The sequence below is a fragment of the Sciurus vulgaris genome (genome assembly GCF_902686455.1).
Source record: "Sciurus vulgaris genome assembly, chromosome: 17".
NCBI lineage: Eukaryota > Metazoa > Chordata > Mammalia > Rodentia > Sciuridae > Sciurus > Sciurus vulgaris.
The window spans coordinates 58,421,410-58,439,451 of record NC_136478.1 but is presented as its reverse complement, the minus strand read 5'-3'; the positions used below and the strand labels follow the sequence as shown (position 1 = coordinate 58,439,451).

General features: G+C 40.1%; 1 pseudogene across 1 annotated transcript; it reads right to left on the bottom strand.

The window, feature by feature from the left end:
• Positions 1 to 2,364: 2,364 nt before the first annotated feature.
• LOC306648512 (vomeronasal type-1 receptor 4-like) lies at positions 2,365 to 3,266 on the bottom strand (annotated as a pseudogene). Its single transcript has one exon. The product of its transcript is annotated as a vomeronasal type-1 receptor 4-like (transcript).
• Between the last annotated feature and the right edge of the window lie 14,776 nt (positions 3,267 to 18,042).

Below are 18,042 nucleotides of genomic sequence, written 5' to 3'. Positions count from 1 at the left end.
GTGATTTCACCCCACTGTGTATGTACAAATGTTTTGCCTGTGATTTGACATAGGAGGTCAGGTGTAAAATTTTTCTTACATGGTACCATGAGAGTGATCCAAGTGTTTCATCTTTTAGATTGTTGAATTAAGGATGCTGACTGAATCTCCTATACCCCTTTAGGCCATCTCAGGTACAGCTCCTTTGACACTCTGGAATTCATGACGAAGAATCTAAGCTGAAGTTTGTGACAGCAGGGAGTGTTTTGATCACAGTTTGTTGCCATTTAAATAAATATGGGCAGGGAGGACCCTGCTGGGTTTTCAGGAAACTCCTGATATTGTTTTCTGATCCAGGTGTGGAACATGGCTGTGTCCACTGTGAAAATTCATAAAGCAGGAACAGTTTGGGATATTTGGCAGAATAATACACAGGAGATTTAACAATTAAAAGAGATGGTATACTTGAAGGAAAGATGACCCTAGGCTGACACCTGGATTGAATAGAGAAGATGAAGGAAAAAGGTGATTTTCATTCCTCAAAAGTATCATGAAAGAAAGAAGGCAGAGAGGGTTGGGGAATTTCTAGCAGACATCTCACACATGCTGACAAGGAGTGACAAAACCAAGGGACACACAGCAGGTGGTAGAGGGTGTCACTCACTGAGGGACAGTTCCTAAGCTGAAGGTATTTGGTGCACATCCACATGGCACTGTGATTGATGGAGCAGCAGGAGGAAGCAGAGATTGTAAAAGCATGTGTAGGAAAGTAATTTATTCAAAGGAAACAAGTAATTCTGGTGTTAGGTGTCATGATTACCCAAACAAAGTTAGAAAACAGTTCGAATATGAGCTATAAAGTGTGTAACCAAAACATAAGAACTTATGGCCACGCAGATATCATCCATGAGCCACAGTGGTGGTAAAAGGAGGCAAGGATCCACCTACATATCACCTGTGAGTCATTCTGAGGATCTGAGTGAAACCCTGACTTCAACAGAACAAGGACTTCAAGGTAGGGGAGCTGAAAGTGAAGAAAAGGGGTGTGGGGCAAAGACTCTGCAAAGAACATGAGGACAGCACAGGGGAAAGTGTTTCACTGCCTCCAATGGGGAATTACTGAGAGAAGACAAATGTCAACCCAGAAATGATACATTGTGTCCAGGTAGGAAACCCCTCTTCCAAATCTGAATGGTATCACTGTGGAAAGGTTTCTCCAGACATCAGAGATGACCCCAGTCAGCTCACTGCATGTTCAGGAGTGATTCTCCCTGGCCTCCCAATTCTCCTCTCCAATTCTTTGGTAGAGCTCTCCTCATATTACAGATAGGATTCCTGCACCAGGAGGAGCCTATGTGGTCCCTTTGGTATCATGTCTGTTTTAGTCAGCTTTTTTGCTGCCCTGACTATAAGATCTGACCAGAACAATTTTAAAGGAGGAAATGTTTATTGGAGAACTCACAGTTTCATAGGTCTTAGTCTATAGAAATCCTCAGGGCTCAAGGTGAGGCAGAATATCATGGCAAAAGAGTGCAAATAGGAAAGCATCTTATATCATCAGAAAGGAGAGAGAGAGAGAGAGAGAGAGAGAGAGAGAGAGAGAGAGAGAGAGAGAGAGAGAGAGAGAGAGAGAGAGAGAGAGACTCCACTCTCCAGATACAAAATAGATATCTTATAGCCATGTCCACAATGAGCTACTCCCTCCAGTCACTCCCACACACCTCCAGTTACCACTCAGTTAATCCCATCATCAGGGACCAATTCACAGATTAGGCTAAGACTCCCACAATCCTATCATTTTTCCTCTGATCCTTCTTGCATTGTCTCATGCATGAACTTTTGGGGCACACCTAATATTCAAGCCGTAACAATGTCTTATGTCCTCAGGACACTGGTGTACATCCAAGCCCTAAAGTGGTTACTGAAAATGTAAGGTGGGCAATGGGCATTGGTGGGATACATAGAAGCATTTTCTTAGTGTAGTACATATTAATAGAAGTATGATACAAGCTCCACATTAAATTCTGCATTTTTTCCTAACTGTAATTTTTAAGTCCATAAGAAATTATAAGAAGTAGTATGACTAGTAGGAACAAAAATAATCATTTATTTCAAAATATAATGTAATTGTGTAAGCAAAGTGAAAAAAAAATCAATGTCATCTGCACATTTCATTAAACTGAGCTTTCTAACTCCAAGTGCATTTCACATTTGTAGAATATCTCAACTCACACTAGTGTCATATGAAGTACTCAAGGGCAACATGGCCTTCTTTTGCCAATGTAAGTCATTAGAGACCATACCCTGTTGCAGACTAAAGCCTAGGGCATCATATCAGTCATCAAATGCACTTTGAGAACCTCTTAGTCTCATCATTGAAGAGAATTAATTGAATTGAGAAATAATTTTATTATTTTTCATAAGCAAAAATGGGCAGATGGTTGGGTAGCATGAAGATAGAGCTACAATGACACTCTGCAGCCTTGTGATTTTGTTTCGTGTATAAAATGAGTAAAGAGTCAGACAGTTGTTTGAGAAATATGAGAACACAAAGCAACCTACAAGCAGGAGGATAGTGCGGGTGGCTTTGTTTTCAGGAGATGACTGGGAGGAGATGCAGGGGCTGTGGATGTGCTGGGCTCTCCTGCGGTGTCTGTAGAGCAGGCTCACCATGTACAGGCTGGTGCAGATCATGAGGAGCACAAACACCAGATCATGAAGCAAGATGACACTCATATATATCCCTGAGTTCTGATTTCCAAACTGCCTGGTTTGACAGTATGCATTAACATAGCCATGACCAACCTGAGTGAAATTTCTACTTGATGTGATAGTTTTGATAATTTGGATGTAGATGAGCATGTTGATGACCCAGAAAAAAAAAGCAACAAGGGATACATGTATGCATGGAACTTAAATTTAAGCCACACCAACTTAGAGTTATTTAGACTGACTGTGATGGCTTGAAATGCACTCAGGAGAGAGGTGGTGCATATGGAAACACCTCGGGTCACTCTGAATGAGAACAAAACTGTCTGACAACCAACTTCATCCAAAAACTGCCTTACTCCCAAGGTTGATGCAATATCTGGTATCAGGGTGAATATGATGTTTAGAATGTTCACAAAGAGCAACTGTGTAACAATGAGATCTATGTGCTTCTTCAGATGGGGTTTAACTAAGAAGATGTATGCATATAACATGAAAAGCAAGGTGTTCCCCAGGACGCCAGTACACAGCTCAGAGATGAGGAAAACCCCAAAGATTGTGTCACTTGGAATCATCATCATCGTCTTATTATCGTTTAGTGCTGAGGATAAAATCAGGCCTTGGCACACCCTAGGCAGTTGCAGAGGTGCAGTACCTCTGAGTTGCAAGCAGAGCCCAGGATCATTATCTTAAAGATGTGTTTGAAGTTTTAATGAGGACAATGGGCCCTGTAATGATAAATGAATAATCATTTAGGTTATTTTTTAAATATAGATTGTTCACAAATATTGAGAATTCAGGGAGAGAAAAGAGTGGTGAAATGTTCAGTTCTCTGAGTTTTAGGGCCTGGATAGACACTTCCAGGGCCTGGATTTCAGACCAGAGCCTGGATTCCAGGACTCCTGGAAACAGCAGATCACAGAATGAGGCAGGGAAAGAAGGTGGGATTCAAGCCACATCACTGTCTTCTAGAATACTGAGCAGGGAACATGAGGCCTGTGTGAAGGGCAAGTGTCCAAGGTATCTGGCAGGTTTTCTTCTGAGCCTCAGACTATGTTTCATCTTCAGCCCATGTTTCTGTAGTGTCACCTAGCTGAAGAGCATGCTCCTTCTAAAAGGTGGACTACCCAGTGTACTTCAACTTCTGCCTTGGAGATTTCAGGGCACACACCACTCCTCCTTGTCAATAACTTCTGAACAATCAGGCAGCACAGTGTTTCCTACATGGGGACTTTTCACCTCCCTCCCTAATCATTGGTCAAACAAGAATGATCTGTGATATTTGTGAATCTCACAACTTCTGCTGAGCTAGAAACATGCAGAATTTCAAGCTCAATATAGGTCAGTCCTCAGGACAAGTCTCTGGACACAAATTTCCAGCAGAATCTGCCCACATACCATGGTTGATGAATCCAGGCTAACAAAAGGCCCCTGTATCCTGAGGCCTGAAATATGTAGAAAATCCACTCTTTGGTCTTAATATTGCTGAATGCTTGTTGTGGATGCAAAATTAATAGATTCACAACTGTAAAATGCAGCAGAAATGATATGACATTCTTTCAGGTTACTATCTAAATTGATGAAGTTATTGTCTCAAATGTATTTTTTGTATTTTGGACTTTATTTCACTACTTATTTTGATTGGGGATACTTTCTTCCACTGACCCAGTTGACTCTTCTCCCGAACCATACATAGATTTTATTCCCTGCTGGACCTCTGGTCAATACCATGTTAGGCTCCACTCTGATCAAGTGCATGAGAACACTCTCAGGTCATCCCAGGCTGCACTTTCACCACAAGCCCTGCCTTGGCATGATCTGCATTGTAATGATCCCACCCTCATTACACTGTTAAGGGAGCAGCACTCAAATTATTTATTGAACACCCACAGTGTTTGAGCACTATTCCTCCATAGGCTCATTTGTGCCTTCCACCAATTATGCAATTTAGGTTAAAGAGTTAAAGTTGTTTAAAATCATGATTCTTTTCATGTTTGTCTATGGTGATCATACTCTGATTTTTAAAGTTCGTGGTGTTTTGAATACATTTTCTGATAGTTTCAGTGATACCTGATTATTTGTAATATGCCACTTTCTCTAAGCATGCCCCCCTTACTTGTAGGCAGAGATCTTACCTCAGCCATTTTCTCTCCTTCCAGGGTACCTGCCCCTAGCTATTCTAAGTCTTTTATAACTTGATAATCCAGACCTATTCACAATATTCCTTCAGTATCAGTGGAGATCAGACTCCCTCCTGCTGGAGGTAGGAGGTCAGGGATTATTCCCAGCCTCTCATCTTGGAATGAAAATCCATCTGCACAGCCTGGATGGATGAGGGTTATCAGATTCATTGCAGGTGAGAGGATAGGGGACCATAGCAGTGAGAAGAGCATCCTGGGGCCTGAGGATGTTCACGTACACCACTCTTAACCTCCCAGGAGGGAAAATTAACAGAGAAACGGACAATGTCAGTCTAAAACCATGATAGGACCCAGATGGGTTGCAAAGCAGAGGAACAGGGTGTACACAATGGAAACAGTAGGAAAGGAATTTAAACCTCTTGCTTAGATGCTGTCAGCCCCACCAGCCCACACGGAGGGGAGATCAAGAACTGTTGTCAGATATTTTACTTTTGATAAGAGCATGAAATTAAAGTATCCTTCACAGAACAATCTGTAAATGGGTGTATTAATTACATCATTTCACCATTTGATAATATTTAAAATAAACAAATATGCATCAAAATGAGACAAATTATGGGAAAGACATGAAGTTCCTTGGAAGTCTAGCATGTAAAATCAGAGAAAGTCACTAATCACATTTCTGAGAAAAAAACTGTTTTAAAAGTTTGAGCTTAAGTACACATATTATCAACATATATAAAGCAAAAACATGGGTCGTTAATATACCACAGTGGAAGATTTTAGTCAGATCATTCCACACAAAGGGGTATGCACAGGTATATCAGAATATAGTTAATAAATCATGTCAATTCACTCTTTACTGTTTTATAGAGGATTACAATGGCAGTCACTGGAAAATACTCACCATTCAGCTTGCAGCACTTGTGAAGCAAAATTAATCTCAGGTTACTATTCTAATAAAATTAATGTCTATTACTATTTAATAGTGTGTGTGTGTGTGTGTATATATATATATATATGTATATATATATATATATATAAATTTAAAGGTTGTTATGAAAACACATAAGTCTGAGTTGAGTTGAAAGGGAGAAAAAAATGAAATATAAATAAATGAATATCAATTGAGTCATTGAAAATGAATATGAGAGCATGAGAAAAATCAGAGAGCACAGGAGACCCAAGATTGTTGTGGAGTTGAATGGCAATTTCATGTAGGTGTTACGAGAAACCTCAAGATCTTCACATCAAGAATGTTTGTCAGAGACTTTAAACAAAACTCAATTTATACAATGAAAGATAAACAGAGATATAACAGATCCTAACATACACAAGAAATGAAAGAATGATGATAGAACAGGCACGAGTGAAGGAAAAGAGAATTATAGTTAGAAACTAAGACAGGAACATACAGGAAAATTATAATAGAAATGATAGAAAGATTTGAAAATGACTCAATTCTCCTTGCAGAAGCTCAATCAGAGTAAAGGGTATGTGCAAAAGGACTTACTACCTCTCTCTTGAGTCTGAGTGCTGCTGGTTCCTGGCTCCAAGCAGTTGGCCTCTTCAACAGGGTGAGCCTGTTGGAATGGCTGGGTCTCAACAGCACAGCCTGTGTTTCAGGGACAGAGGACAGGACATCTCCTCCCAGGGGACATCAATCACCTTATCCCCTGCTGCCTCAATGACCTTGTTTACCAGGAATCATTTTGATGCACACAGAGGAAGCAACAAGTCCTCTCCCAAATGCACAGTGACTCTCTGGGTGTAACTGTTAGGTTACTAATTAGGAGTCCTCAGTCATCATTTGAGGATGTGTTTTCCCTGCATAAACTGCTTCAAAAGTAAACTTGAAGACCTAGAAAGCCACTAATGGTTTCCATGCAACTAACGGAAATGACCACAGCCCTTGATCCAAGCTGACCCTGAGCAGGATACCAGAGGACATGCTGTCTGCTCTATGGGAGGACACTGTGCCTGCTGCACCCATTACAGTTCACACTATAATGCCATAAACCCCAATTATTCTATCTAACTCTTCCACATTTGTACTTCTGCATTGTTTAAAAGCATAGAATGATCTTCTTTGGAAAAATACTAACATTTAACTTTAAATTTAAAATTTGCTTCCACTTCTACAAAGGATCCAGAAAGTCACAAAATGTCATTACCACAAACTAACCCTCTTGGAGATGGAGGGGTTACAATTATGTATCCCATGAAATCTTTATGAACTCCTACACTCAACCTTAGTAAGGTGCTAACAAGGAGTTTGTGAACAATGCCCAGTGGACATGTGTGCAATCCTGTAAGTACATTCTATAGCTAGACCTGAATAGCACTGCTAAGACCATGAGTCAGCACTGGCACCTGAGTTCCCAGAAAATGTCAACAAATATATAGAACACCTCCAATGTATTAAATATTAAGCATAAATAAGATCAAGTGTTTTGAACTAAATGTTCATGTCCAAAAAACCAACAATTATTCAGAATGTAAGTTTGAATGTTATGGTAGTATTAAAAGTGGTATAATCAAAATGTTCACAGTATTAAACATACTGTGGTTGAACATATACCTTCCACTCAGAGGTCTCCAGGCCAGATGTGACCTGCTACTGAGGTCCATGTTGTCCCAACCTGGATTTTGCATTCTGGTGAAACTGTTTTTAGAAAATGCCCCTCTCCAGGCTCTGCAGCAGAGAGTGGTTTGTAGACTAAACTTCCTGGTCCATGTGTTCAACTTTGGGCTACCAAACCTCCCCTTGAATCAGCATAACACTTAATACACACTAAACAATGAGTTCAAAAATAAGTTCAACTTATTTGCCACCAAAGTTAGAGAATTACAAAATTGCTTCAACAAAATAAAACTTTTCACATATCAATAAAAACACTTGCTGATATTTGAATAGTGAATATAATCCAAGCAATAGAGGATATGAAGAATAAACAAATGGAAAACTTACAGTTCAGCATCTACATACCAAAGACATTCCTCATAAAACTAGAAAAGAACAGTCCCAAATGCATTTGGAAGAATGAGACCCATCATAACCAAAGCAAATTTGAGTCAAAAGAGGATGCTGTAACAGAATGAAATTTAACCTTTTTCTGTCACCTGCATGAAATTCAACTCAAAGGGATCAAAGACTTAAGTAGTAGAACAGAGACCCTGCACCTACTAGAAGAAAAAGTAGGCCCAAATCTTCAACATGTTGGCTTAGAATCTGAGTTTTTTGACAAGACCCCTAAAGTGCAAGAAGTTAAATCAAGAATCAATAAATGGAATGAATTCAAACTAAAAAGCTTCCTCTTAGCAAAAGAAATAATCAATAATGTGAAGAGAGAGCCTATAGATTGGGAGACTGTCTTTACCACATGCACCTCAGATAAAGTATTAATCTCCAGGATATATAAAGAACTTAAAAAACTTAACACACACACAAGAGAAACCCCACAAATAACCCATTCAATAAATGGACTGAGGAAATGATCTGACACTTCACAGAAGAAGATATACAATTGACCAACAAATATATGAAAAAATGTTCAACATCTCTAGCAATTAGAGAAATGCAAATCTAAACTCCTCTAGAATTTCATCTCACACCAGTGAAAATGGCAATTATCAAGAACATTAGCAACAATAATTCTTGGTGAGGATGTGGGAGGAAAGGCACACTCATACAATGCTGGTGGGACTGCAAATTGGTGCAACCATTATGGAAAGCAGTATGGAGATTCCTCAGAGCACTTGGAATGGAACTCCCATTTGACCCAGCTATCCCACTCCTCAGTTTATACCTAAAGGACTTAAAATCAGCATACTATAGTGACACAGCCACATCAATGTTTACAGCAGCTCAATTCACAATAGCTAAACTATGGAATCAGCCTAGATACCCTTCAACAGATGAATGGATAAAGAAAATGTGGTACATATACACAATGTAATTTTACACAGCCTTAAAGAAGAATGAAATTATGGCATTTGCTGGTAAATGGATAGAGTTGGATAGTATGCTAAGTGAAATAAGCCTAACAAAAAACAAAAGGCCAAATGTTTTCTGTAATATGCGAATGCTAATTCACAATAAGTGGGGGGCACTAGGGAAGAATAGAGTTATTTTAGATTATGTAGAGGGGAGTGGAGAGAAGAGAAGGGTATGGGGGTAAGAAGGATAGTAGAGACACTATTACCTCATGTACACATATGACTGCATGACCAATGTGTTCCTATAATATGTACAGTCAGAAAAATGAGAAATTATACTCCTTTTACATATGATTTATCAAAACACATAAATGCATCTATTGTCATGTATAAATAATTAGAACAAGTAAAAAATTTTAAAAATTGAAATAAAAAGGGATGCTGGCGATACTGCAATATCAGACCTCAAATTAGATTACAGAGCTATAGTAACAAAAACAACACAGTTTTCTGTGCTGTGAAGATGAATAGAATAGACTAGAAAACAAGGACAAACACACATAGGTATGGTTATGTCATACTAGACAAAGGTGCTCAAAAAATACTTTGGAGAAAGAAAATCTTTTTAACAAATGGTGTTGGGAAAACTGGATATTCATATGTAGAAGAATGAAACTTGAATATGACCTCCCGTCTTGCAGAAAAGTCAACTAAAATGGATCTAAGACCCAGGAAATAGGCCAGAAACTTTAACTGCTAGAAGAAAATACATCCCCAGAACTCAGATCTGTGGGCATAGACAATGTGTCACTGTAGGGTGTGCCAGGCTAGCTCAAGGATGGGTAAGAGCCAACGGAGTCATAACCCAGACCCCAGGGGTTGGGTAAAAGCAAGCTTGTGATGAAAAACCTGCAAACTCATTTATTGCAGGAGAAACCATACATTTTATAGACTTTTAACCCAATCACAATGTGCCACGGGGATCAGACAACCAGGCCCCTATACAGGATCCCTTGGTAACACTAGGTAAATTTGGAGACAGTTGTTTACTTTCCTAAGTGACCAGAGTGGAATGCTCCTCTCTGTAGGTATTCCTGATGGGTGTGAATGTGTGAAGGTTTTCCTTACACACTTGAGGCATTCCCAGCTGCTAGCCATGACTTAGGATTTCTCCCAACATTTCCCCCATTTTTATTAATTTGGACAAGGTGTTCCTTCAGGAGGATGTGATTGACCTGAACCTTCATGAGTCTTTTCTTGAAAATGGACCACAAACATTTAGGAACTGCAAGAATTATAAGGAAGAGTATACAGACTAGTCCTAACCTTATCAGATCTGTAGGATTCAGCATGTTTTTTAGCTTTGACCATATTTATTGTATTGTAATGGTATCAAATTGATTAGCCCTGATTTTTGTCATGTTTGTGACTTCCTGTTCAATGAGGCATGTTACAGTGAGAAATTTTTGTGATGATTCAGCCTTCAGTTGTTGCACAAGTAAATCTCTGGCATGTGTAAGGTTACAAACAGTAGCATCTGTTGTACAAACAGATGAAGACTGAGTGATAATAGCACACCAAAAACTTTCTGTTACTATTAAATAATCTATTTGCTGTTGTTGTATGTCTATTTGTGCTTGTAAATTGTGTATGCCATCAATGGTAAGTGGGGCTAATAATGAAAGGCCATAGAACAAATCATAGGAGGTGCGTATAGTTTGTTGAAGGGCAGCAGTGGTGGATCCAGACTGGATTAAGGCAGCAGTGGAGGCAGCTGTGGCAGTGGTAGAAGCAATCCATGTGTCAGTTATGGCAGCAGAGATTCCAAAGTCTGGTTGTCTGCAGGATCCAGTTGATGGTTGTTATGAGAGTGATTCTGTTAACGTGATAGGGAACATTAGATCTGTGTAAGTAACCATCCTATACAGAAATGAGGGGCTATGAACCATGATATGAAGTGGAATATTAATATCCAGATGGTTAGCAAGAGCACAGCTTAATTGTGTACAGTTAATCATGATACCTGCAGGGTGGTCGAATTGAAGTTTGAAACTTGAATAACATAAAATGGAGGATGTAAAAACACTTTATCTTGCTGGTGGTAATGGCCTTTATCTCCATATTCTGTGGCATTCTGGAATTTCAGAGGAGAAAGGTCTGTGCAAGTGTACTTGTTGCATAGGGTTTTTATGCCAAAGGGGTTACTAGCACTATCAGCCTCGAAGTGAAATACTGTGGCTGCAGATGAATCATTGAATGATAGATCAGTGAAGACCACAGGAATGGCTGCATCATGATAAGTCAGCGTTCTGTTAATTCCCGTTATGCAGGGTCCATGGCATAGAACACAAGGTGGAGGGTAATTAAATGTATTAGGTTTGGAGCAATCAGGAAGGGTACATTTTGGCTTCATTGAGTCATTGGGGGCATCTGGATAGAGATCTGTCTCCTCAATATTCTCTAGTGGTCCCTGAAAGTAAATGGGATTAGCCAGTGTAGGACCATCAAGGCGGATTTGTTGGAGTTCTGATGACTTAAGTCACACATCTTGCATCTTTCTAGGGATTCTATGTCATTCAGGAGAAAAGGATGTTATTAGTCCAGCAATTCTGTAGAAAGTTGCCTCCATTACTTGGATAATTGAATTGGATGTGATCATCAGTATGAAGTGATGTATTTGTAAAAGTTGTGTTTATAAGCAAGAAACTTAGAGAATTCTTTATATCAATGCTGATGTTAATGGGTGACTTTGTTGGGGCATTTGGCATAGTGGAAAACCTAGGAAATGAAGGAGCCTGATTATGGACCATCTGAAGTACAGGGGTTGATAAACAAGTATCGAAAGGTGGGGGGGGAGAACTTACCTGTGTGGTACTTACCTGAGAGTTAGCACACATGTGTAAGAATAGAATGCTTGGGCTATGGTCCCCAGATGGTGATATCACCATGGCTTGTGTGGCTAATACCTTTATGTCACCCCATGTTATCTTGTGGGCTCTCCAATGTGGGGGCCATCAGCATTGTTTCTTGTCCAATAGGCTTAAACTTTGGAATGTGGCTAGTGGTGGCTGGCTTGATATTTCTGGCTGGTATCCAAATGGGGTTAGGAGTGGACTCTGGGAAAACATAAGCAAACCCTCATCCCTGGGTGATAAGAGGGTGTGGTGCTTGCCATGTTCCTGTGAGTGGGTCTTTCCAGTGCATTAGGGGTGAGGGGGTCAGAGAAGGAAAGGAGCCCCAATGTTTATATGCAGGGCTCAGTCTGTTGTTATCAAATGTGAGAAAATTAAGTGTAAATAGAATGTGTGTGAGTGTGAGGTTAGGATCCAGGCATATAAGAATGTCCTATTATTTTTGCAATGTTTCCTTTAATGTGTGATTGGTCCTTTCAATTATTCCTTGCCCTTGTGTGTTATATGGAATACAGTTGAGTGGGAAATATCCCATGATGTTAAGAACAGCTGGAAGCTGGAAGAGGTATAGGAAGGCCCCTTATCAGTTTTTATGGCCCAAGGAACTGCCATCGTTAATATAGCCATTTCTATAGCTTTATTACATTTGAATATTTTTTCCCCAGACTGAGCAATAGCAAAGTGAGCTTGGAATAGGTGTCCACAATATGTACATATGACATGTACATATTTTAATTTGCCAAATGAAGAAATATGTGTAACATCCATTTGCCAGAGCTTGTTAGGGGATAGGCCTCTAGGATTACCTCCTTAAGGTTGTAAGAGACCATGTGGTGCCATAGGAGCACAATGTTTACAAGCTTGCACCATGTGTTTACATTGTGCCAAAGTGAGTTCAGGAAACAAAACCTTCAAATTGCTAACTGAAATGTGTAACTTAGTATGTAATATGTGTGCTTGCTCTAAGGCACTCAGAGAAATGGAGTAACATGAGATAAGTCTGTCTATTTTATCATTACCCTGAGCAATGATCCCTGGCACATTTGTGTGGGATTGTACACATGCACAAAACATAATATACCATGAAAACTATCTGCTTTCAGTAAGTTCTTTTAAGGTGTGGAGGGCTTGATCAATGGGTTTATTGGTTGGTCTGAACATGGAAAAGGGGAGTGTTTTTTGCCACTTGTATAGTGTATTTGTTGTCAGAAAATATATTAATGGGGGTTTCTGGGCATAGAAGAAATACTTGAATTACAGCTCTCAATTCACCTAGTTGAACAGACCCTGTATGGTTTTCTAGATGTGTGATGTCTGATTCATTTACTGTTTTTATGAGTACCCCAAATTTTTGCTTATTGGCATCAGTAAATGCACATGGGGCATTGGGTATGTGTTGTGAGGAAGGGAAGCCATTTTTTGGAGGAGAAATATCTAGGGATTGCAGTGTATGGAGCATCTTGTTAGGAGGAAGGTGATTATCTAATTGTCCTGGAAAGTCAGAGATTAAGGTTTGAAATTGAGTGTTGTTCTGTATGAAGTGTAAGATTTCAACTTGTGTAAATGGAAGTACCAGAGTATCTGGCTCAGCATTGAAGACCTTATTACAATAATATCTTATCTTAAGCACTGTAAGAATAATGCTTTCCAGTTTGCTGGTGATTTTGTGACAGTGACTCCATGGAAGATGTACCCAGAACAGAGGGCCATCCTGCTGCCAAATGACACCAAGGGGTGCCCCTGGGGACAACAAGGCAACTCCTAGCCGGGATGGCTTTCATCATAACATTGTATTGGGAGGCCAGCAAGACAGGTATTGATGTTGTTAATTGCAGGACTTGTGGAGTTAGGGTAATTTTCTTTGAAGGGCAAGAATCTTGCCTGAGCAAGTCAAACAAGGGGGTCCTTTGGTGGGATGGGCAGAAAGGGTTTGAACCAATTAACATGTCCACAAAACAGTTGTAATTCATTTATGATATAATTAGATTTTATAAGTGTAGTTGGTCTGAGGGGTCTAATTTTTTATGAAATTTTATATCCTAAAAACTCAAAGGGTGGTTGGTGCTGAAACTTGTCAGTTGCCACATGTAACCCAATGAAGTGAGGTTGGCCAAAATTTGCTTAAGGCAAGTTAATAATGTGGTATTATCTCTGTGGGCAAGTAAGATATCATATATATAGTGCATTATTAAACATTGTTTAATGATAGGCCTGGTTGCATGTGAAACAAAGTGTTCACACATAGGGCTGTTCTTCATTCCTTGGGGCAGTACTGCCCATTGGTACCTTTGTGCTGGGATCCCGGTATTAGGTTACCAAACTGTAAAAGCAAAATATGGTTTGTCCTGTTGTGCAATAGGAATTGAGAAGAAACAATCTTTTATGTCAATGATAATTATATGATAATTGTTTGGAATACTAATGGGGTGGAGGAGTCCTAACTGAAAGGATCCCATTTTTTCATGTGTTTTTTAGTAGGTCTAAGGTCTTGCAGGAGTCTGTTTACCATTCTTTTTGGGATGACAAAAAGGAGTATTATGGGGGCTAGTGGAAGGCTCTATGTGCCCAAGTTTTAACTGTTCTTCCAACAGCATTTTTAGGATGGTAAGTTTAGGCTCTAGAATGGGCCAGTGTTCTACCCATATGTCATCTTGGGTGTCCCACTGTATGGGAATTGGCTTGGGCTTTAGGAGGGGCAGAATAGTGGCCTTTAGAATTGGGGGGGCTGTGTACCTGAAAGACTATTTTGTCATGTACTATTATCTCATCACAAAAGGCCTTATCGTCTGTTGTTAAAACAGTATCCATCATTCCTAATATATCTCATCCCCATAAAGTATTGGGAACATCAGCAATTAGGGGACGAAAAGTGCCCTTTTCACCATCGAAGTCTTGTCAAATCGCAAAGGAGGACACTTGATGAGTGGGTTGGAGACCACCAACTCCTTGAATGTTAAGACCAACTATTGTTTTCCATTGCATTTTTGAGGTGGTAGCAGAGTCAGTGATGGTAATATCTGCTCCATATCCACTAGACCCTTAATGGGAACTCTGTCTAAGTGGATGATCATTCGAGGTTTTGTGTCCAGGATTGGCAATGTCCAGTGCACCTGGGGATGTGCCACACTCTTACTTGTGGGGCTGAGGGTTGCCCCCTTTTAAGTTTAAATTGTTCCTTTTGCAGTCCTTTGCCCAGTGTTATCCTTGTTTACATTTAGGGCAAGGATTTTTTGGTTTTGAAGGCTTATTATCTCACAGACGATGTTTTACTACATGTCCTTTTTTTTTACAATCTCAGCATATAGGCCCCAGCATGTCATGTGAGTATTTTTCTCCATCCTGAAGGGTCAATTTATTGATTGCAGCTACTAGTGCAAGTATGGATCCTGCCATAGGAGTAACCTCCTTAATAGCTGAAATCCATTTTGAGATTGACTCATTCCTGACAGGGTCTATGGCATTTTTTGTTTCAATATTTGCCCCTTCCCAAGCCAATTGTTTAATCAAGGAATCCTGAGCAGGGCCAGATTGAACTCTCCTTACTATGGCCTCTGTAACCCTTGACAAGAAGTCAGGAAACTATTTATTAGGGGATTGTATTAAATTTCTAAATATTTCCTCTGCTTTTGGTGGTGTAATGTTTTTTAAGGCTTTTATGGCCAAGCTTTTTTAACTTGGTTGAAAAACATAAGGTTACCAATTTGCTACTGGGCTTGTGGGCTAATATAATTCCCAGGCCCAGCAAGCATGTCCAATGTTAAGGGGATATTATAAGCCAAATTATCTCATGCTGTTTGTTTTGCCTCCTCCTCATAGGAGGCTTTTCATTGCAAAATTCGTGGGTGAGTTAAACAGGCCTTGAGGACAGTAAGCCAATCAAGGGAGTTTGAAAATTAGCTGACCAGGGTTAAGTATTTCTTCAAAGTAAGGGGAGTCAGGACCAGAATCAGGAAGTCAGGAAGGCATCTCTAAGAAGGGCAAGGTCTGGAAGTGGGTTGGGGATCCAAGGCATTTCACCCCCATCCAGACCAAATTGACGGGGTGTGCTGCAAATGGATTCTAGGAAGAAAAAGAAGATCCTTTTAAAGTTTTCTTGGAGGAGGGAACTCTGGAGATAACTCTGGAGGAAGTGGGAGAGGGCAATTCACTCCAAGGGTACAGAGGGGGAGGGGCAGATGGCGGGAGGCCTTTATTACTTGGTGGGAGGTCTTTGTTACTCCTGGGTGACCTTTGTCAGTATCTGAGTCTGTGTCCTCCTCCTCAGAGGTCACAACGCTTGAAGGGGAGGTTTGCAAAATCATGTTCTTGTCATCTAGAGAATCATTGTGATTTTTAATAATATCTTTTGTGTGGAGCCTGAAGGCTGGCAATAATCGCTAGGAGAATTGGAATACAATTTGCCAGTGGGGAGCAGCCATCATGAACTTCTCTTTTCCTAGCTAGGTATAGAACCCTCATCCAAATTTGGGGATCCCAAATGTTCTTGGTGTTAATCCATAGTGCAATGATTACTGATTCATCCCCAAAACAGTTTAGATCTTTTGGTATCACCTTAAGCTCCTGCTTCCTGAGAAGTGCCTTTAAAGCAAGGAGTTGTGGAGCTCTCTGCATAGGGGTAGGTTTCCCATTGTTATGGAGTGGAGTCCCTTGAAAGGGTGGTATAGAGTTGCGGATTAGTGTAAACAAATCTCTCCAGAAGAAACAGAATGACTGTGAGGCAACCTGCAATGAGCATACCTAAGCCTAAGATGAGGGCCCAGTGGGAAGAAAAAGGGAGCCTATCTTCAGACATACAGAGAAGTTTTTAGGATCTGAAATATTTTGGTGCTTTGCAGGGAACTTCTGTGAGTCTTTATGTCACAGCCATGTGTCCCACATGGTGTCTGCAGTAAAAATTTCCTCAGAGGGAGACCTGGTTCCGAATTTGGGGTGATCAATCGCTTAAGTGAATTCACCAAGAGAACCAAAGGGGAATGTAGGGGAAGGTATGGCCACTGGCCAGGGCCATGTAACTTGACCAATGGTGGCATGTGCCTTTTCTTGGGGATTAGGACAATTAGAATGAACAGGGAAGAAATGGGAGGAGAGAGGTACTGTGCTTACCCTCACAAGACTGTCAGCACACAGAACACAAAGGGGCTCCTACTGATACAGCAATCACGGGGACTCACCAATCCTGAGGAACCCTGAGTAATGAGGCACATTGGTACAAAGTGTAGGGTGTGCCAGGCTAGCTCATGTGCAGGTAAGAACCAACAGAGTCATAATCCAGAACCCTGGAGTTGGGGAAAAGTAGGATTGTGTTGAGCAAACTTGTTTATTGCAGGAGAAACCATACATTTTATAGACTTTTAACCCAATCACAATGTGCCACTGGGCATCAGACTACCAGGCTACTATACAGGTTCCCTTAGTAACACTAGGTAAATTTGGAGACAGTTGTTTACTTTCCTAAGTGATCAGAGTGGAATGTTCCTCTCCATAGGTATTCATGATGGGCGTGAATGTGTGAAGGTTTTCCTTACACACTTGAGACATTCCCAGCTGCTAGCCAAGACTTAGGATTTCTCCCAACATGACAACAAGACTTCTAAACAGAAGAAGAGATAACACCACAAATCAATAAGTGGAATGGCTTCAACTTAAAAGCCTCTTCACAGCAAAGAATATGATAAAAATGCAGGTATGGTGAGCATAAAGAGTGGAAGATGTCTTGCCAGTTGCTTCCTAGACAGGGGATTAATATCCAGAATATGTAAAGAACTCAAAAAGCTTAAAACCAAGAAGAGACAAATAACAATCCCCAAGTGAGTTACCCAAAACAGGATATACAGAGAAGAGAATGCAACTCCCTCAAAGCTACTTACATAAAAGTATAAGAGAGAACCATTGAATAAGATAGGTAGGAATACTTTAACAATATGAAAACTAGGTAACAAACCATTGAAGAGGCTCACAACATAACTGAACCCATAGACACCATAGCAAAAGGATTGCCAGAAAAGGAATTCAGAAAGCAAATACTTCAAAAGCTGTAAGAATTAAAAGTAGTTCTAAGAGTAACTAAGACAAAGCACACAGGAATTAGGGAATATTTCACCAAAGAAAGGGTTCTTGCAAAAGAATAATCAAATCCTGAAAATGAAAGACTCAAGAATTGAAATAAAAAATTCAGGAGAAAACATCACTAAAACCTTTTTAAGACAGAACCTGAGGCCTCAAAGTAAGTATTCAACCTTGAAGAGTCAATAATAAAAGATGCTAAGAAACAATAATCAGGGGGTGTTGCAAGATGGTAGAATAGAGAAAGTCTCTTTCTAGGTTGCTCCATGGTGTGAAACCAAGAAAGCAGACAGGAAGCT